This window comes from Copadichromis virginalis, linkage group LG3 (genome assembly GCF_057382275.1).
Source record: "Copadichromis virginalis isolate Kocher_CV1m ecotype Utaka linkage group LG3, C_Virginalis_male_GT1.1, whole genome shotgun sequence".
NCBI lineage: Eukaryota > Metazoa > Chordata > Actinopteri > Cichliformes > Cichlidae > Copadichromis > Copadichromis virginalis.
This window is the reverse complement of record NC_140620.1, coordinates 4,626,425-4,652,876: the sequence shown is the minus strand read 5'-3', so window position 1 is coordinate 4,652,876 and position 26,452 is coordinate 4,626,425. Positions and strand designations below refer to the sequence as shown.

The following is a 26,452-nucleotide window of genomic DNA, read 5'->3' as shown; positions in this document are numbered from 1 at the left end:
GATCGGTTTTCTATCAGCCATTTGCTGGGAGTAAGGGCGCCCTCCGTTTGCGAGGTGCGCCTGCTGCTGGCGGCACAGGGAGGAGAGGGCGGGGCGGCGGGGAGTCTCTGGCTGGCTGGAGCGGCATCTAATAACCAACTCGCAAAACAAAATAAAAACAACAAACAGATATTATGATACAGACTTATAATCTGCACCGATGTTTTTTCTAAATTCTATAAAGTGAGCGCGAGAGCCCTCGGTGCGCCTGCGCGCTGCTGAAGTCAAAGTAAACTTTATTGTCATCTCCGCTACAGACAGTCCAGCATATAGAGAGACGAGACGACGAGGCTGCAGTTACAGCGGTGCAAGTAAACAAACAATAAATATAAGAAGAGTAAGAAAATAAATCGACACTTTAGGACTCGGGGTAAAGGATCAATAACAATTTAAATTTATAATTTACAGTTTGATGATTTAAAGTCTCACACAACCCGTCAAAAGGGGCGGGGCCGGCTGCTTCCAAGTAGAGCACATTTCATTTATAATGATGTAAATCCAAGCCCATCATGGATTCACGATCTGAATCCTGGGTTGTGTGAAATCCCAGAAATCAACCTTAGACAAAGTGAATCTGTGAACTAAGGTGTAGGTCTGTTAGGCAGGGCCGTGCAGAGAGGTTTAAAGGGGCGGGTGCTCAAAGTTAAAAAGGGGCACATTGAACCAGGCTGAATAACAACAACACACTTTCATCAAGAGTCTAATATGGGCAACAAGGCAAAGCAAACGTAGCCGATGCTTTACCTGATGGGTACAATGTTGCTGTTGAGGGGTTGCTGTGGATAGTGCTGGAGGGCAGGCAGGGCTGGACTGGGACAAAAAATCGGCCCGGGCATTTTGACTGGAGACCGGCCCACCAAAAATGTGACGTCATTCATGGATAAAACCGCAAAGGATTCTGGGAACTTTTGACAAGCGGTACTAGCGCATGCAGGCTTTCAATTGAACTCAGTTACACAGCGATAAAAAGAAACACAAAAAATGGCAAGAAGCTGCTGTATTATTAACTGCAATAGCCGGTGTTGTGCCAAAAAGTGATTGTCTGCCAAAAACTGATTTCCGGTATTTGCAAAGAAACTGATTGCTCGTATTTAAATTGCTATAAGTAACTTGTTGGGCTATAATATGTGAAACATATGTCAAATGCATCCCTCATGGATGACATAAAGTCATACTGAGCTACAAACAACATTAGTGTAACAAGGTAGAAGCCGCAATCAGTCTTTGGCAGTGACTTTTATATAACCTTTATTTATGCCGTAAAAAAAAATCTAATTAACATTAAAAATGTGTTTTGTAAGAAGTAGTTGGACAGCAGAAATGGCTCAAATATTACAATTATTTTTCCACTACTAAGTAATTACCGTTGAGCTCAAAGGTTATATTCATACACGGTTAACGAATGTGTATTTATGAAGACGATTTGTGAGACGAACAAAGGTAAACTTACCTTTGTTCGTACGATGGTCTTTCGGTGCATTTCAAGGTCCTGTACCCATCCGTCGGTAAACTGTACCTGGGCTTGTTGCAGTGACCTGAAGTTACTAAACTTCATGAGTGTATGGACTCACTCCAAGAACCGTATAATTATAAATCTGAGCGTGGTGAAAGTTGGGCAGCACGCTGACGTCTTTTGTCCCTCTGTGTGCTCGTAAGGGTCTGACCCTTTCACTCCTTTGATTTTTCCTCGTATCTTTTCTTTGTCTTTTCGTCGAGTCTGTCTTTGTACGGACCGGCATTGTTCTCCGTTGTTTTGTACATACCTTTTTTGTGCGGCAAAGAAAAATCAAGAAGGTATTGGAACCGGAGAATGAACGTTTTGCGGTGCTGCAATTGCAAATGCTTGTATTTGATGCGGTACTTGGATTGTTTTGCCACGAGTTCCCGGCATGCAATGCGCAAAGTCACGTGGTCTGTCAATCGCTATAGGAAAAACCATAAAGCCTTTGCATGAAAACAACTGCTTTGATGTACACTGCCTTGCTGGTATATATGTATCAATCTAATAAAGTTAAACCTACACCATTCTCCCTATTCGGGATTTTAAACAGTACATAGCGGAAACAAAAAGACTGCTTGGTAGAGTTAACCTCCTGAACTATCTACAACACATGGTAGAAACCTGAAATTAAGACCAAGAACACTAGAGGTGAGACATGATCATTAATTAATATTAAAATTAATAAATGACAGATTTAGGGATATTTTCATAAAGTATTTATTTACCAAAACAATAGAAAACAGCATGGTAGCACAATATATTTTGTTAACACAGCAACCTTTAAATATGAAAGGAGACAGAGAAAGAAAGGTGAGAAAGAAGAATAAGAATAACACTTAATTGAGTTTTTGATGGCATTTTACACACAGTACTAATACAGTATCTAGAAAATATGGGAAAATACTGGCATCATATACAGTACTTACTTCTGAAGAAATTATATGGGACCCTGAAAAACAGGACACAAGTGAAAGGACAAAGAACTGTGAATGGCAATTGATGGACTTGCTCAGATGATCACAGTACTGGCATCTTTATTCCAGAAAGGAATTAGAGAAATCATATACACTAGTACTTACGTTGATGAACTTAAAAAGTTGAATGGTCTCGAACCTCTTAAACAAACAATGTATGATCAGACCCTGACAAACAGGACAGAAAGGAATAAAGATTAGATGAATATTAAAATCTATAAAGGACAGATTATGATTGAATTGTATCACCAAAGACTATTCACTCATCAATAAAAGGTCATCTACAACACTTCCACAGCAGCAACACTGAACATATCTTAAGACATGGATACCTTTATGAAGTGAAAGGACAGACAGTGAAGGTTGAGAAAGAATTGTACTTAATAGATTTTTTCAGACGATGACAGTACTGGTATGCTTACTCTAGAAAAATGGTTGAATCATATTCCATATAGTACTTACTTAAAATGAACACACTTCAGTCCTCCTAAAATGACTGACAGCATCTGAAATGAAACAATGACAGATTAAGACTGTAAGAATATATGTTTATAAATGCCTAATACTCCAATCTCATATTTATTCTATCTATTAAGATGGACAAATTCTAAGCATTTACCAATCACTTGACTTGTTTGAAGTGAAGGTAGATACTAAACGTATTCATTTAGGCAATAACAATAAAGCTGAATTTAATATTAACAATAGATAATTAGGAATGTTTTGCTCATTTTTATTTCACCTCACCAGGTTACAAAAGGAGCTTTCTCAGCAGGTCACTCTTCTCAGCTACCCTGTCAATGACCATGTCAGAGTCCAATGACATGAGAATGTCCTTTTCAGTGGCCATCAGCATAAACATCTCCAGCTTGTTTGCAGACAGGCTGCTTCGGAGTCTGCTTTTAATGAACTTGAGTGTAGAGAATGTTCTTTCACAGGCAACCTGAGTGAGGGAGAGGGTCAGCAGGTACTTGTATGCCAGCCCAAGGAGACGATAGGCATCAGACAGCATGTTGAACCGCCTGAGTATTTGATAGCAGCACAGTGGGCAATTTTTGCAAGAACCACAGCTTTCGGTCACAATTTCACTTTCTTCGTCCCATTCTTCAGATCTGTCCTTTGCTGTTCTGGTCGTGTACTCATCTACATGTGATGTCTTAAGCCTTTCCCACTGTTCAGCAAAACGTTTCAGTTCTGACTGAAGGTTATTAACTGTAGCCCTGCTGTCAAATTTAAGTAGACAGGCGCTGAGGTTCTGAAATGAATTACTTGGAAGAGAAACTGTTCTGACCTGGCTAAACTTCCTGGGGTCCAACCATGCCAAATCGGCAAGAAGAGGGCCATGTATGACAAATCGTCTGTGGATTGCTTCAATAACTGTCCAGGATGATGTTGTGCACTTTCACCTCATATGATTTCTCAGCATTGATTTGCAACTCATCTTCAGGCATCTCTCCGGCCATGCCTTTTCTCCTTTTGGCTCTCTTTTTAGGTAGTTCAGCCTCCACTTCCATGTCTGTGTTGTTCTCCCTCTCCTCTAGTTTTTGATTTGTCTGTTTCACAAATGTGTCTGCAGCTGTCTTCACAGTTGGAAAGTCCCTGGCAATACTTTTGAGGCCACCTTGTGTGGCAGTCACCATATGATGGGCAGAGAAATTCCATCCCCTTTGACTGGAGGTACTTTGACAGAGGAGTTGTTGCTCAAACACTCTAAGAAATATCTGTGCTGTTAACACAGTTTCATGCCTCTTTAAAGCCTCGTGCTTTGGCACAAACAGCTGGCTTTTCTTTTTCCCTCTTTTCAATGGCTTCCATCGTCAGCACTACATCAACGAAGAGGCCATCATCTGGTTTTCCAAAATGTCCAAAGATTTTCTGGAGGGCATCATGCTTGGCCCACCACCGTGTCTCACCTATTGGACTGAGGCGTCTGTGTCTTGTGTTTTCGGTTTGTTTCTCCCACAGATTAACCCTGTGATAGGACTCCTTGATGAACACAGCTATGTCATTAAGTAAATTAAAGAGTGATCCACTTTCAATGACACTTTGTGTTATGTCAGCAATCACAAGATTAAGTATGTGTGCATAGCACCACACATGAACATGAGTTGGAGACTGGGCAGTCATAAGTGCTGAAAAGCCTTTGTACTGGCCCTGCATATTTGAAGCACCATCTGTTGCATTCCCAATGCACATGGCCTTGTCTAGATTCAGATGCTCTAAAACTCCGGAAAGCAAGTTTACAAAGTACTGCCCCGTGGATGCTTCGCACCTCACTATGGAGACAAGCCTCTCCTGCACAGACTCAGTAACATACCTGATGATTACTGAACACTGATCATAACCTGTGATGTCTTGGGTTGTGTCTAGCTGAACAGAAAACATCCCAGCTTTCTGGACATCACTGGCGATGCTCTCTTGAAGGAGATGGCCAAGTGCATCAATCACTGAGTTGACAGTTGTTTTGGAGAGTAGGGTGATGAGAGATCCTCTACCTCTTGATCCACTGGTCTGATGCAACTTCTTGCTTTTTTCAATGCAGTCATTCAAATGTTCTCCAAGGCACATATCATACTTGCCTAATAACACAATTAGTTCCACAAAGTTACCATGATCGATGGTGTTATCACCTAAAGTGTATGCAGCCTCATTCTCCACATGCCTATAGCTGAGTCCCCTCTTCCCAAGTACTTTGATCACATCCACTATACGCTCTAAAACTTGCCGTCTCTTTTTCACTTGTGCTCTGTGAGCTGACAACTGACTGCCAGCAAACAAGCTCCTGATGTTGCCTTTTGAGCACCTTAAGAAAAAAGCTTCAGCACAGGTCTGGTGTGTATTGCTCTTTTCATGCTCCTCTGTGCGCAGATGTATATGTCGCCAGTCACTCATGCCTGTTATAAATGTGCTGGTGTCAGTCAGCCTTGCAAATGCCAGACACACAAAGCAGAACAATAAATGGCGTTCTTTGCAATAAGTAAGCCACTTCCTGTTGGTGCCATCTCTACAGCTGAACACCCTCATCACAACTGCACTGCTACTGTTCTGCTGTGGGTGGTAATCTAAGAAGGCCTGTAATATGGCAGGTTCAGGGCGAGCAAAGTAATCAATGCCCTGGCTCTCACTCTCCTGCTCTTCTATCTCCCTCTCTTGCTCTTCCATCTCTCTCTCTTGCTCTTCTATCTCTCTCTCTTGCTCTTCCATCTCTCTCTCTTGCTCTTCCATCTCTCTCTCCTTCTCCATCTCTCTCTCTTGCTCTTCCATCTCTCTCTCTTGCTCTTCCATCTCTCTCTCTTGCTCTTCCATCTCTCTCTCTTGCTCCATCTCTCTCTCTTGCTCCATCTCTCTCTCTTGCTCCATCTCTCTCTCTTGCTCCATCTCTCTCTGCTGCTCTTCCATCTCTCTCTCTTGCTCCATCTCTCTCTCTTGCTCTTCCATCTCTCTCTCCTGCTCTTCCATCTCTCTCTCCTGCTCTTCCATCTCTCTCTCCTGCTCTTCCATCTCCCTCTCTTGCTCCATCTCTCTCTCCTGCTCTTCCATCTCTCTCTCCTGCTCTTCCATCTCTCTCTCCTGCTCTTCCATCTCTCTCTCTTGCTCCATCTCTCTCTCTTGCTCCATCTCTCTCTCTTGCTCCATCTCTCTCTCTTGCTCCATCTCTCTCTCTCTCTTGCTCCATCTCTCTCTCTCTCTTGCTCCATCTCTCTCTCTCTTGCTCTTCCATCTCTCTCTCCTGCTCTTCTATCTCTCTCTCTTGCTCCATCTCTCTCTCTTGCTCTTCCATCTCTCTCTCTTGCTCTTCCATCTCTCTCTCGCTCTTCCATCTCTCTCTCGCTCTTCCATCTCTCTCTCTTGCTCTTCCATCTCTCTCTCGCTCTTCCATCTCTCTCTCGCTCTTCCATCTCTCTCTCTTGCTCTTCCATCTCTCTCTCCTGCTCTTCCATCTCTCTCTCTTGCTCTTCCATCTCTCTCTCCTGCTCTTCCATCTCTCTCTCCTGCTCTTCCATCTCTCTCTCTCCTGCTCTTCCATCTCTCTCTCTCCTGCTCTTCCATCTCTCTCTCTCCTGCTCTTCCATCTCTCTCTCTTGCTCTTCCATCTCTCTCTCTTGCTCTTCCATCTCTCTCTCTTGCTCTTCCATCTTTCTCTCTTGCTCTTCCATCTTTCTCTCTTGCTCTTCCATCTCTCTCTCCTGCTCTTCCATCTCTCTCTTGCTCTTCCATCTCTCTCTCTTGCTCTTCCATCTCTCTCTCTTGCTCTTCCATCTCTCTCTCTTGCTCTTCCATCTCTCTCTCTTGCTCTTTTATTTCTCTCTCTTGCTCCATCTCTCTCTGCTGCTCTTCTGTCTCTCTCTCTTGCTCTTCCATCTCTCTCTCTTGCTCTTCCATCTCTCTCTCTTGCTCTTCTGTCTCCTCTGTCACAGACTTCTCCACTTTTGATGATAAATCAGCCTGGTGCAACATGTAAGGATTGGCACAGTTTGTTAAGATTTTGAGAAGTTTGAGAAACTAACCTTAAGCATAAAATAAAATTTACTATCAGTAACTTCATAGCACCCGCCCAGCAGTATATAAACTCCGTCATGCTAGTTACGCTGTACGAGTTATTCTAAGCGACTGTATAAAGTCACCACAACGAAAACAAACTACAACTAAAATTAGTTTCTATCTGACACAGATAGACAGCAGGTCATAACTTCTTACCTGAAGTTCAGTTCCTCTGCCACTATGACCGGCGGCCGCCTCGGGTCTCTCCTCCTCTTGCCACCCCTTTCCTTCATCCACATGCTGGCCTCCACCACTTGCTGATCTTGCTAAATCTATGGAAGCTATGCCATAGCTACCACCAAACAATTCAGTAATTTTCACACATTTGGCAGCGTCTGCCTGAAGGGCTTGTTTCTTTTTGGCCCTAATTTTTTCGGCACCTCCTTTCCTTTTTTTGTTCTCCATTTTCTTTAGTTCGTCTATAAGATTGCTAAACAAGGGGGAGGGTGCATCCGACCTCCTCGGCTGTAATTGGTCCAGCCCAGAGTCGATCATGACCAATTCGCCAATCCAACGCCTTTCATTGTTTATACCCTTCCCAAAAAAACACCAAAAAATCGCCAGCGGCCCACCGGGCAAGTGCCCGGTATGCACGATGGCCAGTCCAGCTATGAGGGCAGGGCTGTGTTGGTCTGAGACTGTAGAGATTAAAAAGTCCACAGGAGAGATGGTAGCTGATTAAACAAGTGTCATGAGATAATAACAAAATGCAAAGATTGGTGACAGCGCTTGGAACCATAAGGCAACAAAAACTGTGAGAAATAATTTAGGCTCTGCCTGTGAATCACTCTTTGCTTCTCTTCTTCCTTCCATCCCATCATTTCATATATCACTCTGCACTTGCTGTCTATGTGAGAACAAGGCACAACTTGCTATTGCAATAAACTATAATCTAATTATCCACACCTAACAACTCCAGCACTTAATCTATAATAAAATGATGACAGAAAAATGTTATAGCCCTGCCTTTAGTAGCCTCACACAGCTCCTGCTGTTTCCTCCTCATGTCCTTACCAGCCATGTCTGCACAATGTTATATCATGAGTAGTATTTTTTTTAAAAATCCATCTAAATAAAACACACACATGCACACACAGTGACATTTTAGACCTTCTTCAGAATACTGTATATACTGTGGGGATCACTGTGCTGATCCAGAATCCTTACATTATTATTTATTACTAGAGCTACAATAATAAAGCAAAGAGGAGGGGGAAGTAATAAATATGAAATAATGTATTTATGATGATTCCATGTGTTTCACTATCCACTCTGTGCAGAGGCAAAGCTTATTACATTTTTAAACTGTAGAGATACAATCATTTTACTGCTGTAACATCCATATGTTGTCTTATTTAAAATATAAATCTAATATAATCTGCTTCTTAATGTATGTTCTTTAAAATACAGCTTGTGTTTTTAATATATTATAATTATAATAATGCATAATTATGTGGACATGCATATTAGATCGTTTTTAGTGAAATATAATCCCTCCAGAAAGGCAGGAAAAGCCCGGAAACTTGCTTTAAAACTAAATATGTTCCCTAAAACGGTGACAGAGCTACAGACCCATTACAGCCTTACACAGGTAGCCAGCAGCTATGACCAGCACTACTTGTGCAGTTAATAAAAGGACAGGTAATGTTTGTCGCGCTGTTGCACACACAGCACGCTTGTTTGTTTCAGTTCGTCAGTGGCAACAAGACAGCTTACCAACGTGTACGTAATAAGCTAACACTCCTGTGTGCTACACACTACAGTGTGCGCTGTACACCTACTTACTGGTTTTGTCGCATCAGTCTGTGTCTCTGAGTTAACTTGTGTTTCTCCTACAGCTCCGGATTGCTGAAAATGCGCGTGCTCTTTGTGAGCTCGTTCCCGGCTCGTAACCAGCGCGTTCTGCCCTCAAGGGCGATCATTGGTTAAATGTGATCATGTGACTGATGCAAGCCAGATCCTTTTATTTAGCAAAACTGTGATTAATAGTTAAATATTATTGTTGAGGGGCACAGACAGGACTCCGCACGCACACACACATTAAAAAAATAATAATAATAATTAAAAAAAAAAAAAAGTTGCCTCAACAAAAGGGCACCTTGGGCACCCATCAGGAAAGGGGCGGGTGCTCAAGCCCCTCTAGCCCCCCCCCTCTGCACGTGCCTGCTGTTAGGTTAATTGTGCTGATCCTCGGGTTGGGGGATTTGTGTTTGTACTGGAGCGCAAAATTCAAACCAATGGAAGATGGACAACAAAAGTTCAAAGCCATCAGGTGCTCGGGTTAGAAAAAAGAGAAAAGATGCAGGTAAGCAGACGTGTGATTGGATAATGGCAGCTCATCCTGAACCAATCAGACTAAACTCCAAACAATACATTATGTTACAGATTTTAATATTAATTAGTCATTGTTACTTGTTGATTTGTCCTTTTCTCATTGTGTGACAAATTATGACGACTGTTTGGTAGCTGTTATTGTCTCTCTCTCTCTCTTCATGTGTGTTTCTCTGGTGAAACAATAGTTTTGTGTTAATGTTAGGGCTGCACGATTTTGCATAAAATGAGAATCACGATTTTTTGGCTTAGAATTGAGATCATGATTCTCTCATAACAATAAATAAACATAAAACAACAAATGTCTCACGTTTTGTTGTTGCAGCAAAATGTTGTCCTGCTTGAAATTCCGTCTCCACCGTTGCTCGACGCTGCGTGTACAGAGCAGGTAGTGCAACAATAGAAAAATAGTTGCGGGACGGCACTGTGTAGCGTTTGTCTAGGGTGTTGATCGTTTTCCTAAATCCCTCGTTTTGCACAGTGTTGATGGAGCCATATCTTTGGTCAGGTGATAAGTGATAGCCTCCGTAATGTCTTTGTGCCTGCGGGAGTTCGACGTGTATAGGGAAGCGCTGTATAAGGTTCCCGTTATTGATGTTTGGGTGGTTGACCGGGACGGATTTTCTCCTGTCACTTTCTCGTCATCCCTGACGTGCTCTCCGTTGTTGTTTCCCTGCTAATTTTAGCATCACACGGCACAGCTTCTGTATCACGTGGTATAAGGCTCCGCCCTTGTCATTTGTTGAGCAGGAAGAGTGAGCGCTTGTTTTCATGCAGAGTACGTCCCGGATCAAAATGTGAAGTTTTACAAATCACCACTTCTTTAGTGAATATCATTTCAGTCTCAGACAACCTTGTTTCTCTTACAGAGGTTGAATGCACCTTCTGCGGATGGCGGTACCACACAGTGTGCGTGGACTTCCCCTGCACAGAAGGCAACTACAAATGCTGTGAATGCTAAATAAACAGAAACAAATGATCCCTGTTGTCTTTGCTTGATGATTGGTTTGAGTCTTGACAATCCACATTGCTGGCGTTGCATCTTTCAATGCCAGCAATGGCAGGTATCAGTGCTCAAACCTTTTGTGTTTGTTTCCAACAAGTTGCCCACCTCGGGAAACAAAAATGTGTTCTTTTACTTGTCAGATGAACATATGAGACACTTTGACTCTTCAGTGCAGTGTGGAGCCTAACAAAGATCTGTTTTGTGTCCCAGCTGATCAGCAGGAGGAGGAGAGTCTGACGGAGCAGCAGAGGAACATTTTCAGCTACTTGGACTCAGCTCAGCCACTACAGAGGAAACAATGAGCTCAACACAGAAGGTGACAGACAGAGCAGGACCATATGACCAAAGATATTTATCACCATATACAGGGAGTGCAGAATTATTAGGCAAGTTGTATTTTTGAGGAATAATGTTATTATTGAACAACAACCATGTTCTCAATGAACCCAAAAAACTCATTAATATCAAAGCTGAATATTTTTGGAAGTAGTTTTTAGTTTGAGCTATTTTAGGGGGATATCTGTGTGTGCAGGTGACTATTACTGTGCAGAATTATTAGGCAACTTAACAAAAAACAAATATATACCCATTTCAATTATTTATTTTTACCAGTGAAACCAATATAACATCTCCACATTCACAAATATACATTTCTGACATTCAAAAACAAATCAGCGACCAATATAGCCACCTTTCTTTGCAAGGACACTCAAAAGCCTGCCATCCATGGATTCTGTCAGTGTTTTGATCTGTTCACCATCAACATTGCGTGCAGCACCAACCACAGCCTCCCAGACACTGTTCAGAGAGGTGTACTGTTTTCCCTCCTTGTAAATCTCACATTTGATGATGGACCACAGGTTCTCAATGGGGTTCAGATCAGGTGAACAAGGAGGCCATGTCATTAGTTTTTCTTCTTTTATACCCTTTCTTGCCAGCCACGCTGTGGAGTACTTGGATGCGTGTGATGGAGCATTGTCCTGCATGAAAATCATGTTTTTCTTGAAGGATGCAGACTTCTTCCTGTACCACTGCTTGAAGAAGGTGTCTTCCAGAAACTGGCAGTAGGACTGGGAGTTGAGCTTGACTCCATCCTCAACCCGAAAAGGCCCCACAAGCTCATCTTTGATGATACCAGCCCAAACCAGTACTCCACCTCCACCTTGCTGGCGTCTGAGTCGGACTGGTGCTCTCTGCCCTTTACCAATCCAGCCACGGGCCCATCCATCTGGCCCATCAAGACTCACTCTCATGTCATCAGTCCATAAAACCTTAGAAAAATCAGTCTTGAGATATTTCTTGGCCCAGTCTTGACGTTTCAGCTTGTTAGAATTAGAATTAGAATTCAACTTTATTGTCATTGCACATGCACAGGTACAGGGCAACGAAATGCAGTTTGCATCCATCCAGAAGTGCTTTAGTGATATAGATATATTACAATATATATTAGCAATAGTATAGATATGTAAGTATATTACAGAAATGGGTCTATTATGGTATGTTATAATGTACACGGTATGAAGTATGTTGTGAATATGCTATAACTATAAGTATGTACAGGCTGTAGTGAGTACAAGCTATGTACAGGATATAAATATGAAAAACTATACAGAATATGAAATAAATAACTTTACAGAAATCTGAGATATACAGCTATACAGAAATGGGAACTATGCAGGTTGTAAACAGTTGTAGGATTAAAGATTATCGAATGTACAGAATGATTATTTACACAGAGCTATACAGTAGTGCAGTTAAGATAAGTGAGGGTGTGGATAATTTCTACAGAGGCTATATAAAGTGCCAGTGGTTGTGAGTGGTGGTTCACTCCATGTTATTATTGTGTGTTTGAGGGTCCAGGGCCCTATTTCAGGAAGCCGGTTTAGTGCAAACTCTGAGTAAGTATACCCTGAGTTAACGAAAACTCTGGGTTTTCAGTTTCACAAAGCGAGTTCAGATGAAGCCTGAGTGAGTTACTATGACAACACTCTCCGTGAAGCTAACCTGCTCCCTAGCAGGTTTACTTCAACTAACCCTGACTTTCTCCGCCTCTTTGTCGGAAACCTGACTGTAGGAAGTGTCAGACATGGCGTGCCCCTTCCTTGAAGAGCCAGTAGATGTTGAAGCCCAAATTCTCCGCAGAGCTCTCCGCCGGGAGAGAGTGATTAGAGCGCGTTTGGACATTTTATCATTTCCTGATGATTTTCTGTGTGAACGTTACCGACCCCCACCTGTTTTTCGGGCCTCCGCTTTTTTTCTGTTGGCTATAACGGGTCACATTTGAGCATACAGAGTAAGCAAATATTTACTTGTAATGTGCTCAGATAATTTCAATAAGTGCTTACAGAAAGAAAATTAATGTAGCCTCTAACTGCAATCGATTTACATCGGACAAACAGACCAAGCACTATGGCTCATAATACAATTACACCTTACCTGTTTGGACTATATTTTTATATTTGATTTTTACTTGCTGCCAGGAATGTTTGGGGCCTGTTGGGTTGCACCTGTGCTCACATCACGTCACAAAATAAAATGTATAAAATAAAAAATGAAATATAATAAAATAACGTGTTAAATGGGTGGAAATCCCTAGATCAATGTTTAAATTAACACTCACGCATTGACTCTGTCGGCTATGTTTTGCCATGCATGCTCCCTTTCTTTTGCAGCTGAGGCTGTGTTACTTTTTTTCTGCAAAATTTGCATGTTATCAGCATATGCTGCCATCAGAATTTCGGCCTCAAGCGCTGTAAAATACATTGACCGCACCTTCTTTCCCTCCGTCTCCATGGTGACTTGCTTAATCTGTGCTCCACTAATCAGGGCTTTATGTATCCTCGTGCGTGTGCTTAACTTGGGGTTAAAGCAACTCCGCGTTGACTGAACTACTTGTTATCAGCTTTTCTGAAACCGAATATTCCGAGTTGGACATTTCGGGGTTACTCAACCCTGAGTATCATTTTTCACTCTGTGTTTTCTAAACCGGCTTCCTGAAATAGGCAAGGCAAGGCAAGGCAAATTTATTTGTATAGCACAATTCAACAACAAGGTGATTCTAATAGGGTACAGTTGTCCATTGTGGGTGTGTGTATGTTGAGTCCATAAGTTAACGTGGGTCAGATGTCAGGAGGCAGAGTTCAGGAGTCTGACAGCTGTGGGGAAGAAGCTGTTCCGGTACCTGGTGGTCTTAGTCCGGAGGCTCCTGTAGCGCCTCCCAGAGGGCAGGAGGGTGAAGAGTCCATGTGATGGGTGACTGGGGTCTTTGATGATTTTCCCAGCCCTTTTCAGACACCGCTTCCTGTAGCTGTCTTTTATGGCAGGAAGTGGTGCTCCGGCGATGCGCTGGGCAGTTTTCACGACCCTCTGCAACGCCTTCCGGTCCGAGGCAGAGCAGTTCCCGTACCAGACTGTTATACAGTTGGTCAGGATGCTCTCGATGGTGCAACGATAGAAGTTCACCAGGATGTCTGAGGACAGGTGGTTCTTCCTCAGAGTCCTCAAGAAGAAGAGGCGCTGGTGAGCCTTCTTGACCAGCTTGGAGCAGTTGGTCGACCAGGTGAGATCCTCGGAGATGTGGACTCCCAGGAACTTGAAGCTGCTCACACGCTCCACAGCCGTCCCCTTAATGTGGATGGGTGGATGTGGGTCAGCATTCCTCCTGTAGTCCACGATGAGCTCCTTGGTCTTCTCGGTGTTAAGCAGCAGGTTGTTTGTGTCGCACCACTCAGCCAGACGATCCACCTCCTCCCTTTAGGCGGCCTCATCGTTGTCACTGATGAGGCCAATCACCGTGGTGTCATCTGCAAACTTAATGATGGTGTTGGAACCATCAGCAGGTCTGCAGTCGTGGGTGAAGAGGGAGTAGAGGAAAGGGCTCATCACACAGCCTTGTGGTACACCGGTGTTCATTGTGATGGTTGATGAGCAGTGGTTATCCAGCCGGACATATTGGGGGCGATTGGTCAGGAAGTCCAGTAACCATTTGCAGATGAGGGAACTGATGCCCAGGTCTGTCAGTTTCCTGATGAGTTGTGAGGGGTGGATTGTATTGAATGCTGAACTGAAGTCTATAAACAGCATTCTGGCGTAGGTGTTGTTGTTGTCCAGGTGTGAGAGGACAGAGTGCAGTGCGATGGAGAAAGCATCCTCTGTGCTCCTGTTCTGGCGGTATGCGAATTGGTGGGGGTCCAGGGTGGGGGGGAGACAGGATTTGAAGTGTGCTAGGACCAGCTGCTCTAAGCACTTAGTGATGATGGGGGTGAGTGCTACTGGGCGGTAGTCATTGAGGCAAGATGGGTTGGAGTTTTTGGGTATCGGGACGATGGAGGTGGATTTGAAGCAGGCCGGTACCACAGCGTGGGCCAAGGACAGATTGAATATGTCTGTGAGCACTCCTGCAACCTCCCCAGAACACGCTCCAGGGCTCTAGAGTGCGACCAATTTGGTCGCAAATGCGACCAAATTTTTCAGTGGTGCGACTAAAAAAAAATATTTGGTTGCACCTGTGCGACCAACTGTTCGGGTAGCAAAAAAAAAAAAAAAAAAAAATCTGCAACCTTCCCTGTGGTCAACAACAGACACACATTTTGCCCCTATCGTGGACTAAACCAATCAGAGATAGTCAGGGGCGGGACCTCTCTGATTGGCCGTGGTCCAGTTGAAAGTGCAGGTGGAAGTGGGAGGTGAGTAGCTTGAATAAAGCGATATCAATTCATTAAATCCTGAATCGACTTTTAAATATAACTGTGTTTTGCCAGAAACGCCAGATTCTCAGATTAAAGCTCACAAAACCAGTTCAACAACAACCAAACAGCAGATAAGAGCAGGTACACGGATTCCACACAAAGACGTAAACACAGCACAGACTCGACGCATCAGAATTAACTTTGTCTTTCTCGGCTTTCTCACCCGACGGCCCGTAGACGGACACGCTGTCGGAGCTTAGCGATCCTGATGCGTCCGGTCCACGCTGTGTTTACGTCTTTTTGCGCTGATTCTGAGCTGCAGGTTTTGTCTCTCCAACCAAAATTCACCGAGCTGAATTTTGCTGTTTTGCTTCCACGACTATTAAAATCGCACTTCATGCACAGCTAGCTCTCTCTATCTCTCTCTGTACTTCAAGAACAGTTTCCCGTCTCCAATCTCTGTTTTCTGTATTATTCATTCGCTTATTACCCACCAGTCTACCGTTGTTTACAGCGCTGCGGCTGCTGTCTTTTTCTTTTCTTTTTCTTTTTTTCACTTAAATGACCTCGAACAAGAAAGCCTGTTTTTTTCTGTTGTTCAATACTGAAGAAATTTAAACTTTATATGCAGAACATTGTAGAATATTTTAAGGTTATCTGCTATAAAAAGCCAGACCAGGAAAATCTCCTTCATGTTTTTCTGTGTTTTATTCTCAGTTACTTTCACACAAAGGCATCTGCTGTGATGCTCACAATTCTGATGAAGTCAGTACTGATAAATGATCAGAATTATAATATTTCTGACTGTCTGAGGCTAAGTTGAATCGAATCGGGACTTTGAAAACCGGAATCGAATGGATTATAGAAATCAGTGATGATACCCAGCCCTAGTGAGCAGCCTAGGCACGACAGACGTGGATGTAGCTGTAATAGGAAAAGAACTATTGCTAACTTTTCTGTTAAGGCCTGATCCTTCTGAAATTCATAGCCAGTGCTCTGACACGGTGTCATCAATCTTTGAATGCTGAAAAAGCACAGTGTATCCAGAAAAACACATTATATTATATAAATTATTAGAAAATTTGTGTGCGCCTAACTTTTGTGCCGGTACGCCTAACTTTTTAAAGTTAGGCGTACTGGTACGCCCATGGCAAAAAGTTAGTCTAGAGCCCTGCGCTCTGAGAACACGCCCGGGGATGCCATCAGGACCTGCAGCCTTGTGGACATTGATCCTGTTCAGCACCGCTCCTACATCGGTGGGGGAGAGAGTCAGAGGTTGGTGGTCTGGCGTCATGTCTGCTTTGGTTGTGGTTGTGGGGTTCCCCTCGCTCAAAACGAGCTCGTTGAGGAAGGAGACATCAGAGGATGCGGGGGAGGGTTTGGTGGTCCTGTAGTCTGTAATGGTCTGGAGTCCTTGCCACATGCGTCGGGGGTTGGAGTTGGAGAAGTGTTCTTCTACCTTCTTTTTGTAATGGTGTTTGGCTTTTTTGATGCCCTTCTTTAGATTAGCCCTGGCTGTGCTGTAGGCGTGTGCATCTCCTGACCTAAAGGCGGTGTTGCGGGCGTTCAGGAGGAGACGAACATCCCGGTTCATCCAAGGCTTCTGGTTGGGGTACATGGTGATCCGTTTCTGGGTGGTGACACTGTCTGTGGTTTCGGAGATGTAATCCAGTACAGATGAGGCGTACTGGTCCAGGTCTGTGTGGGTGAACATATTCCAGTCTGTGTTTTTAAATCTGTCCTGGAGCACTGCGTCTGTCCCCTCTGGCCACACTTTAATTGTCCTCACAGCAGGTTTCACACGTTGGATGAGTGGTGAATACCTAGGTGTGAGGAACAGGGAGAGATGGTCCGATTGTCCAATGTGGGGGAGGGGTGTGGCTTTGTAGGCTCCAGCCAGGTTGGAATACACATGGTCTAAAGTCTTGTCTCCTCTGGTGTGGCAGGAGACATGTTGGTGAGAGGAGGGAGGAGGGGAGGACTGTCTTTAAGTTGGTGTGGTTGAAGTCGCCAGCAACAATAAAAGCAGCTTCGGGGTGTTTGTTCTGGTGTTTGTTAATGGCTGCAGAAAGTTCTTTCATGGCCAACCTAGCATTAGCGTCGGGGGGGATATACACGGCAGTGAGTATGATCGAAGTGAGTTCTCTGGGGAGATAATAAGGTCTGCATTTGACCATTAAAAACTCCGCATTAGGTGAGCAGTGACTCTCAGTAGTAGTGGAGTTCATGCACCAAGCATTGTTAATATAAATGCACAAACCTCCACCTCTGGTCTTGCCGGAGTCATCTGCTAGCCTGTCGGCTCGGTGTGTGTGTGGCATCCTGCTAACTCGATAGCATTGTCCGGGCAGCTGTTGTTCAACCATGTTTCGGTGAAAAACATGACATTTGAGTCCATAATCCGTCTGTTGTTAGTGATGGAGACCCGTATCTCATCCATTTTGTTTGCCAGAGAACGGACATTGGCGAGGAAAATACTGGGTAAAGGCAGCTGGTGTGGTGTTAGCTTTAGCTTAGCCCGTAGCCCTCCGCGCCTACCTCGCCTTTGTTTACGATCTCGGCGCCGTCTGCGTGCACTTCCGCCCGGCCGGGGAGAGTGGGCAGCCTCCAGTGTTCTGGAGATCTCTGGGATGAGTCAGAGATCGGCGATAAAACTGTTGGAGTTGTGAGTCCAGATGTCCAGAAGCTCTTGTCTGCTGTAGGTCAGCAACGCACAGCAATTCTGGACGAATAATCCGGTTAAAAGTAGATAAAAAACCGCTAAATAGCAGATTCTGGAGAGACACTGAGCCTCGCGTTGTTCATGCGCTGTCATCTTGTGTGTCTTGTTCAGTGGTGGTCGTCTTTCAGCCTTTCTTACCTTGGCTCTGAGTATTGCATACGTTGTGCTTTTGGGTACTCCAGTGATGTTGCAGCTCTGAAATATGGCCAAACTGGTGGCAAGTGGCATCTTGGCAGCTGCACGCTTGACTTTTCTCAGTTCATGGGCAGTTATTTTGCGCTTTGGTTTTTCCACACGCTTCTTGCGACCCTGTTGACTCTTTTGAATGAAACGCTTGATTGTTCGATGATCACGCTTCAGAAGCTTTGCAATTTTGAGACTGCTGCATCCCTCTGCAAGATATCTCACTATTTTTGACTTTTCTGAGCCTGTCAAGTCCTTCTTTTGACCCGTTGCGTAATAATTCTGCACACCTGATATAGGGTGTTGATGTCATTAGACCACACCCCTTCTCATTACAGAGATGCACATCACCTAATATGCTTAATTGGTAGTAGGCTATCGAGCCTATACAGCTTGGAGTAAGACAACATGCATGAAGAGGATGATGTGGACAAAATACTCATTTGCCTAATAATTCTGCACTCCCTGTATACATTTGAACATTTGCCATAACGATGTAGCTGACGATAGAATTGACACGAGACAAGCAGCTGTTGTTTATGTGCATTAAAGTTATATAAAAATGTAACAGTGCAAATGCTAATTCCTCGCTGACAGTTTAACCAAAAGGCGTTTCCAGTGGAAACTGGCCGACACATCCTGAGCATAACCATGTATAATATCCACGAAACTTCAGAAGAGGTTATACAGTCGTGGCCAAAAGGTTTGAGAATTGCATAAATATTGGAACCTGGAGAAGTTGCTGCTTAAGTTTTTATAATAGCATTTTGCCTGCACTCCAGAATGTTATGAGGAGTGATCAGATGAACTGCATCGTCCTTCTTTGCCATGAAAACGAACTTAATCCCCAAAAAGCCTTACCACTGCATTTCATTGCTGTCATCAAAGGACCTGCTGAGACCATTTCAGTGATCGTCTTCTTAACTCAGGTGAGAATGTTGGCGAGCACGAGGCAGGAGATCATCATGGCTGTATCCCGATTCAGGTTCTGCAGCTTTAAAGTCCTCAAGGGCCGCGAACTCAAAGACCGCTAAGGCCGAAGTGCGAGGCTTGTAGGCTCGTGAAATGGGACGTCTAGCGTCCGTCGCGCTGCCCTGGTTGCCTAGCAACCATGATACTAACAGTTATTTATATATATATACATATTTATATATATATTTATATTATTTCTGAGAGTGTATCATGTAACACTATAGATCAACTTAGCTCAGAATATATAAAGCATATAAACAGTTACAGCAATATGATGCAACAAACACAGCAGCTACTGATCCAAAATACTCAAAGCTTCATAGAACTGAAACCAACATTTATTTTTAGCTCCATCCTGCTGCTGATACAGACTTTAGGTTTCTGAACATTAAACTTGTTGCTGCCTTTCATAGTGTGTAACTTGAAGGCCCTGAGTACTTTCTCCCACACTGGAAACACTGGGATGATCACATTATTTGAACATTACCTAATAAGACTGATTCAGCACAGACAGTTATGTTAAACTTTCCTAGCAGTCCTTCACAAACAGGGAACAGTCTGTCTATTCTCTCCATCTGTCAGCTGCTGCTTGCTCTTCCTCCTCCTCTTCCTCACACACTGCTGAGTTTGTCCTGGTGGATCATCAGGGCTGCAAAGCCTCACAGATGATGTGCAGCAGTGGCTCCCTCAGTCTGTCCTCACTCTGGACACTTGCAGTCGTCACACATGGAAATCAAATGTGTGATAAGCTGCAGGATTCAAACACAAGTGTAACTTATAAACACATGTTCATACTTTTATTCCACAATCAGAGAGAAAGAAACAGAGAGAGAGTGCAGGACAGACAGACAGGTGACAGTCTCAGGTGTACACACTGCTACACAACAGCAGCAGAGAAGCAGGATTTAGTGTTTGTGTTATTACGAGTGTAAACAAGAAGAGTTCCAGATGGTGCTGTGGACACATGTGTGACTGCTGTGATTAAAGCATCTTTCTTTCAGCTTAACGAGTGAACCGTCAGCTCGTTCAAACACACGTTAAAGTGCGTTTGGCTCGACACCACCGAACAGAGGCAGCAATATAACACAGCTAACATTAACAGTGCAGTGAATCCTGCTTGTGCCGTGATGTTCAGGACTGCAAACCGAGCAGCATCACTGACTTTCAGCTTGTTGTGTTTGTGGATATATGACTGACTTTAATTATCCACAAAATCATCACATTCTCTGTCAGATTAAGGTCGACTATTGAACGGCGTATATTTTAAAGGCTTTAAAACCAAGTTAACGCTGAAAGTACAAACATCACTAATGTCACATAACTCTGCCGACAAGGCATAGCTATGGCTATGAAATGCTCTTTGTGTATCACTTCTTCATTATGAAAGATGTCATTAATGCACTAGCAATGTCTCATCTGGAGTATTGTTCAATCATTTGGTCAGCAGCTAATAAGACAGATCTTAACAGACTTCAGTTAGTCCAGAATAAGGCGTCCAGATTAGTGTGAAGATGTTCATACTATACTAATATTGATAAAATGCATAATAACCTTTCTTGGCTTCCTGTACAGGCTAAAATATTCTATGGCTTACTTGTAGTTCTAAAGAAAGCAATTCTGTTAAACACACCACATTTATTCTGCTCAGCTGCAGTATCCAGATGAAATACATCATCATATTACACAGTTTTCAACAAGCTGCAATTTAGTAAATGCTCGAGTTAAAAGTAACGTTTTGTAAAACTGTTACATTTAGAGCAACTTTTAAAAGGGATAAGTTGCCTTAAAAAATTAGAGAATTATTCAAAACTTCAATGAACACTTAAAAGCCGATTTACAGAGCTTTTAGTTGTTGTAAATATTGTAAGACATGATTTGTTTTTGAAATTTGTGTAATGTGCCTCAATGTTATTGATATTATTATTATTATTATTGATTGCTTATATTTGAACAATTGTGAAACCTCACTGTGGATGTAAGAGTGAAATTATGTGGATATCTTGAATCCACTTCATTGTGTAATATTTTATGTGAGTATTTGACGGAAGACGAGCAACATCTGTTGTGGAAGCTAACGGGGTTCCTTTAGAATAAACAAACATAGGATTTATTATCACTGAATAATTCTGTATAAATCTATACAAATTATAGAAATATGTAATAGGAAACAACAAAATAATCTAAATTATAAAATAGTGTGTGTGTGTGTGTGTGTGTGTGTGTGTGTGTGTGTGTGTGTGTGTGTGTGTGTGTGTACAATCAGGAAGGATGGGCATGATTTTAGTGTTTGAACAGTCATGAATTATCTTTAACAGCAGGTTGGATGTAATGTGTTAGAACTACCAGCAGGTGGGGATAAGAGACCTTTAAGGTGTTTGGTGCCACGCTCCACCTTCAGGTTTAAAACTAGTGTTAATGGAGTTTGAAGGTTGAGTTTGTTCCATGACTGCATTTCACTCACTGCCTCTGTTTGTATCTCTGTCACTGCAGGACCAACATGGAGCCAGAAGTCAGCGCTCTCAGGAGGCCGACAAACCTCACAGAAGAAAGGGAGAGAAAAAACACACCTGTGACGAGTGTGGGAAGGGTTTTACTGTGAGGGCTTCACTAAAACGGCATCAGGTCATCCACACTGGTGAGAGACCGTTCAGCTGTGACTTGTGTGGGAAGGGTTTTACTGTGAGGGCTTCACTAAAACAGCATCAGGTCATCCACAGAGGAGTTAAAGCGTACAGCTGTGATCAGTGTGGCAGAGCTTTTACTCAAAGTAGCAACTTACAGAGGCATCTAGTTACCCACTCTGGAATTAAGGCATACAGCTGTGACGAGTGTGGGAAGGGTTTTACTGTGAGGGCTTCACTAAAACGGCATCAGGTCATCTACACTGGAGAGAGACGGTTCAGCTGTGACTTGTGTGGAAAGTCTTTTTCCTTGAAGGATTCCCTAAAACAACACCAACTCATCCACAGTGGAGTTAAAGCGTACAGCTGTGATCAGTGTGGCAGAGCTTTTACTCGCAGTAGCCACTTACAGAGTCATCTAGTTACCCACTCTGGAATTAAGGCATACAGCTGTGGTCAGTGTGGCAGAGCTTTTACTCACAGTAGCCACTTACAGAGGCATCTAGTTACCCACTCTGGAATTAAGGCATACAGCTGTGACATCTGTGGAAAAACTTTCAGCCAGAGAGGGAGCCGAAATATACACCTACGCATTCACACCAGACATGATGTGTACTGCTGTGAACAGTGTGGCAAACAGTTTACAACAGATGCACAGTTACAACGACACATGTTTACCCACACTGAGGAGAGACCTTATCAATGTGACCTGTGTGAGAAGACTTTTAAATCTCCACGTCACCTGAGACGACACCAACAGATCCACACCAGAAAGAGACTCTACAAGTGCAGCTACTGTGAGGTATGTATTTATATTGTTATCTTGTCATTTTAGCCTGACTGTTTGGAACAACTCTGCTCATTAAACTGTGTTAGCATGTTAGCAATTCTACTGCATGGAAAAGCAGCTCTGAGTGATTATTCAGATTTTCCTTTCAGTTATGATTTTAGTATTACTGTAGTATTATGGTGGTAGTATTGTAGTTATTGCAGCCCAGTAAACTGAGTGTGTTAACTGAAACAGTCAAATGTAGTTGGACGTCTGCAGAGATGCTCTTTATTTCAGGCGACGTTCAGGATACGAATGTTGAAGGACTGACTTACACTGTCTTTGTGTCTTTGTTTAGAAGCAGAGCGACACAGATGGATCCAGTTCTCAACCCTGTCATCACTGTGGTGGTGGGAAAGACTTTCATTGTGACCTCTGTGGAAAAACTTTCAGTCGGCAAAAGACCCTAAAACTACATCAACGTAGACACACTGGAGACAAACTGAAATACTGCAAAGAATGTGGGAGACGCTTCACCACATCACATCGCTTAAAACAACATGAACTGATTCACAGTGGGGTTAAAAAGCACCTCTGTGATCAGTGTGGGTCATCCTTCACCACTGAAGGTGAGCTTAAAAGACACAAACAAGTCCACACAGGAGAGAAACCACACAAGTGCAGCTACTGTGAGAGAAGCTTCTCACAGTCAAGTACTCGTAACAGGCATGAACGTACACACATGGAAGGAAACTACAGCTGTGACCAGTGTGACAAGAGCTTCAGGAATCTCAGTTCATACTCTGCACACAAACGATCCCACGTTACTAATAAACTGTTTCACTGTTACCAATGTGCCCAAACATTCACCTCATTGTCTGCTCTGTGCAAACATCAGCGCGATCACTCAGGGCTGAAATCACTCCCATCACTGGATCACAGTGAATCTGAAGACACAGAAAGATCCTCTGGTTTCTGTGTCAGACTCAAAAAGCTTGAGATCAGGCTCCACAGAGTTCAGATAGAATCATTTAAACTTGTGTTGAACTGAACTGGTTGCTGGGCTGAACTTCTACATAATACAGATCTACATGGGATCTTCTTTTCTGTGTTTTACTGAGTCAGTTTTGTCCTTTTTTCTCTGTCCTGGTTTTGCTCGTCTGTAAATGATTGAAACTCAGTCAAATAGTTCATTGTTCTCCAGCAAAACGTTTTGGAAACTCATGTTTAACATTTAAAACTCTGACATGTTTTAGCACACAAGGCTTCATCGGGGGAGTTCACTCATGATTGGACCATGAGAACAAAGGTTTGTAGTTCTTTCAAAGAGAGTCTTGGAGATGTTTGATGTTTCTGTTTCTCTGAAACCACCTGAAAGAAAAACTATTTTTCTTGCTTTATGTAGTGTGGAAGTTTTTAATGTTTCTTCATCTGTGATGTTCTTGAATGTGTTTATGTGAAGATGGTACAAATAAACTGTCCTTTCAGCTTTAGCTCCTAATTTATTCATTATTTATGGATGTAGCACAGCAGCCGTCTCTTGATTAACACATGGAGGGCTCGGGATCTGATGGTGTCGTCTCCCTAATTTGCCCACTCAGTAAATCTCACTCATGGCCAAGAAATTGAAATAGACCTTGTTTCCCTGCTGGATAGTGATCCACTGTAACTCTGCTCCTCCTTCCTGTTTAGGATTTCTGTGGCTGAAGTAAAATTCCCTCCATCCATCACTTATCCCAGCTAACCCAAAGTGAAATAAAGTTTTGCTCGTCTTAAAAAAGCATTACAATAATGGGCATTACCAATGCAAACTGAATGATACAGAAGATGAAAGAAGAGACTTTGATCAGTTAATAAAGCTCATGATCTTGATTCATTGTGGCTGCTACACAGATACTTCTGGGTCACTTCTCTCAGTTAGGAACCTTCCTCACCAAACTGACTGTTGGACCACACCCCTGGTTTCATGAGAAATTGTTTCAGCCATGATTTCTCTTCCTGTATTTCAGAGTAAAGACTGAAGTGACAAATGGAAGCATGTTTAAAAAGCACAATGTGAGAGAGACGTTGAGGTCCTTAGAAGTTACCCTGGGTTTTACTGTCACCCTGCTAGATGTTACACACCTTGTTATTGGACTGATTTCTACTGCTGGACTACTCCTGCGGAGAGTAACAATACTCTTACTAATTAGCTCCCTTTCACACCTTTGGGGATATTTATTTTTGTGTTTGCAGCGCTGTGAGCCAGAACAGCGAGAGAAAAATCTGCAACAGCGACGAGCCGAATGCTTACGTGAATCGCAGCAGCTGCACATGTGCTACGCTGAATTAGAGGATATCTTTGCTCTGGATTTCTATTTCTACTTTTTCATTTCTATATGATTCTTCTTGCATCTAAACAAAGATGATTCAATTTGCTAAATGTTGATGGCTCTTCGTGCTCAGGTGTAAATGAGGCGTAATATTTGCTCTTGGTTTGGTTCTCCTGTACAGAACCTTGCAGTACAACAGAAACCTAAAAACATTATTTGTAGTTGTTATTCTTAGTTGCTCTGCTGCCTAAATACCACAGGGTCTGATTATGAAGTTATTGAGCTGCACATACTTTACGACCTGCTTAATTTCGAGGTCACAGCATCTGTAGAGCAGCTGGAACATAATGAAGTCTACAAGGTTAAAGTTTTCTCTTCAGTTATTGTTCTTTCTGCTGCTTGGTTTGATGGATCTGAGAGCTTTTGTTTTTATTATTGTTATTATAATTATCATGAATATTTTACTCTCTAGAAGCTTTAAAATAGTGTTTGTGTTTGAAAAAATTGATTTAAGAATTGAACAGAAACATCTGTCCTTCTGAAAATGGCCCAAAGGCACGGAGACAAAGTCAAAGGATGCAACCTGTAACTTTCTCTTCCTTCATGTCAGGACCATCATCCATGATTTATATAAAATGCATATAGCAACAGTAGCACTTTAGTTTGGACTTTATGATTTCTGTAACTGGAAAATATTATTTTGTTTAAAGACAGAAGTGACCGCATAGTTGCAACATCAAAGGGAAATATGAATTAATTAGCATCAAGTATATTTGTTGCTTAAGCGTTTGCACTATAACTTAAGTAGGATTATAACTTTTAAGGAAGGAAAGATTTCAGATATTTAGTTCACTGCTTCAGTTATTTTATATGAAATTAAAACATTTACGTTGGTCAAATATGATGCTCTAAATCAAATAAAAGTTTGAAAATAAATGATGTATTTTTAAATGCTGCAACAAATGTTCACAAAAAGTAACTATAATTAAAACCAGTTAAACAAAATCAAATGTTTGAATCATGCTTAACCAAATGCCAGGCTGGAGAGCTGAACCTAAAGTATACGTAGAAAGATTTCAACATGTGAGCAGTTTTTAATGTTTTTATCACATATAAATGTCACAGCAGTGGGTCCTGGCCCAATGCTTTGTGTTTTTGGTTTTCTTTGACTCTTGTTTTTCTTGGTTTTTGTTCTTCTTATTTATCAGGCTCTCAGTAATCTTAGTTCTCCCTCCCTCAGTGTTCATTTCAGCCTGTGTTTAGTTTCTGTTCCCGTGTCCCACGTTTCATCGTTTCATGTCGAGTCAGCCCTGTCTCTCTGTTTCCTGTGTCTCCCCAGTCAGCCCCGCCTCCCTCGGGCACTCATGTGTGATACAGAGTAATAAACCTGACTACATTTGCTACACTCTCTTTATTACCTGTTACTTTAAAATTCATACACTAATTATGTCTGCCCATCTCTCTAATGTGAAGGTCAAAGGTCAACATCCCAGTGACATAAGAATAATCCCAAAGGGGCAAAGGCAGCGGTTAATTTAGCACATTTACCATTAAGGGTACAGCAAGGATATACTTTTACTTATTGTGGCAGGGGTGTGGTCTCTGGCCTGCTGCAGTGGAGGCTGGTGGCGGGACGTTGGACGGCACAGGTGAGGGTGATGGAGCTCATGACTCTCCCCTTTATAGTGACGGAGGAGACTGGCGTGGGGGAAGCGTGTAGTGGAGGAAGCCGAGGAGAGAGCTGGTTTCTGGCTACAAAGACGGCGTCAAACCAGAAAAGATTGCTCGTGGT

At 42.8% G+C, this 26,452-nt stretch overlaps 1 long non-coding RNA gene and 1 pseudogene across 2 annotated transcripts; one reads left to right on the top strand and one right to left on the bottom strand.

The window, feature by feature from the left end:
• Positions 1 to 2,248: 2,248 nt before the first annotated feature.
• On the bottom strand, positions 2,249 to 3,884 carry LOC146712377 (uncharacterized). Its single transcript, XR_014916899.1, has 3 exons — positions 2,977 to 3,884; positions 2,620 to 2,682; positions 2,249 to 2,489 (listed from the first exon to the last, which is right to left on the bottom strand). It is a non-coding gene; the product is annotated as an uncharacterized LOC146712377 (long non-coding RNA).
• Positions 3,885 to 9,690: 5,806 nt separating this feature from the next.
• Positions 9,691 to 22,380, top strand: LOC146712376 (uncharacterized; annotated as a pseudogene). The gene is made up of 2 exons (XR_014916901.1): positions 9,691 to 10,709; positions 21,449 to 22,380. The product of XR_014916901.1 is annotated as an uncharacterized LOC146712376 (transcript).
• Positions 22,381 to 26,452: the final 4,072 nt, after the last annotated feature.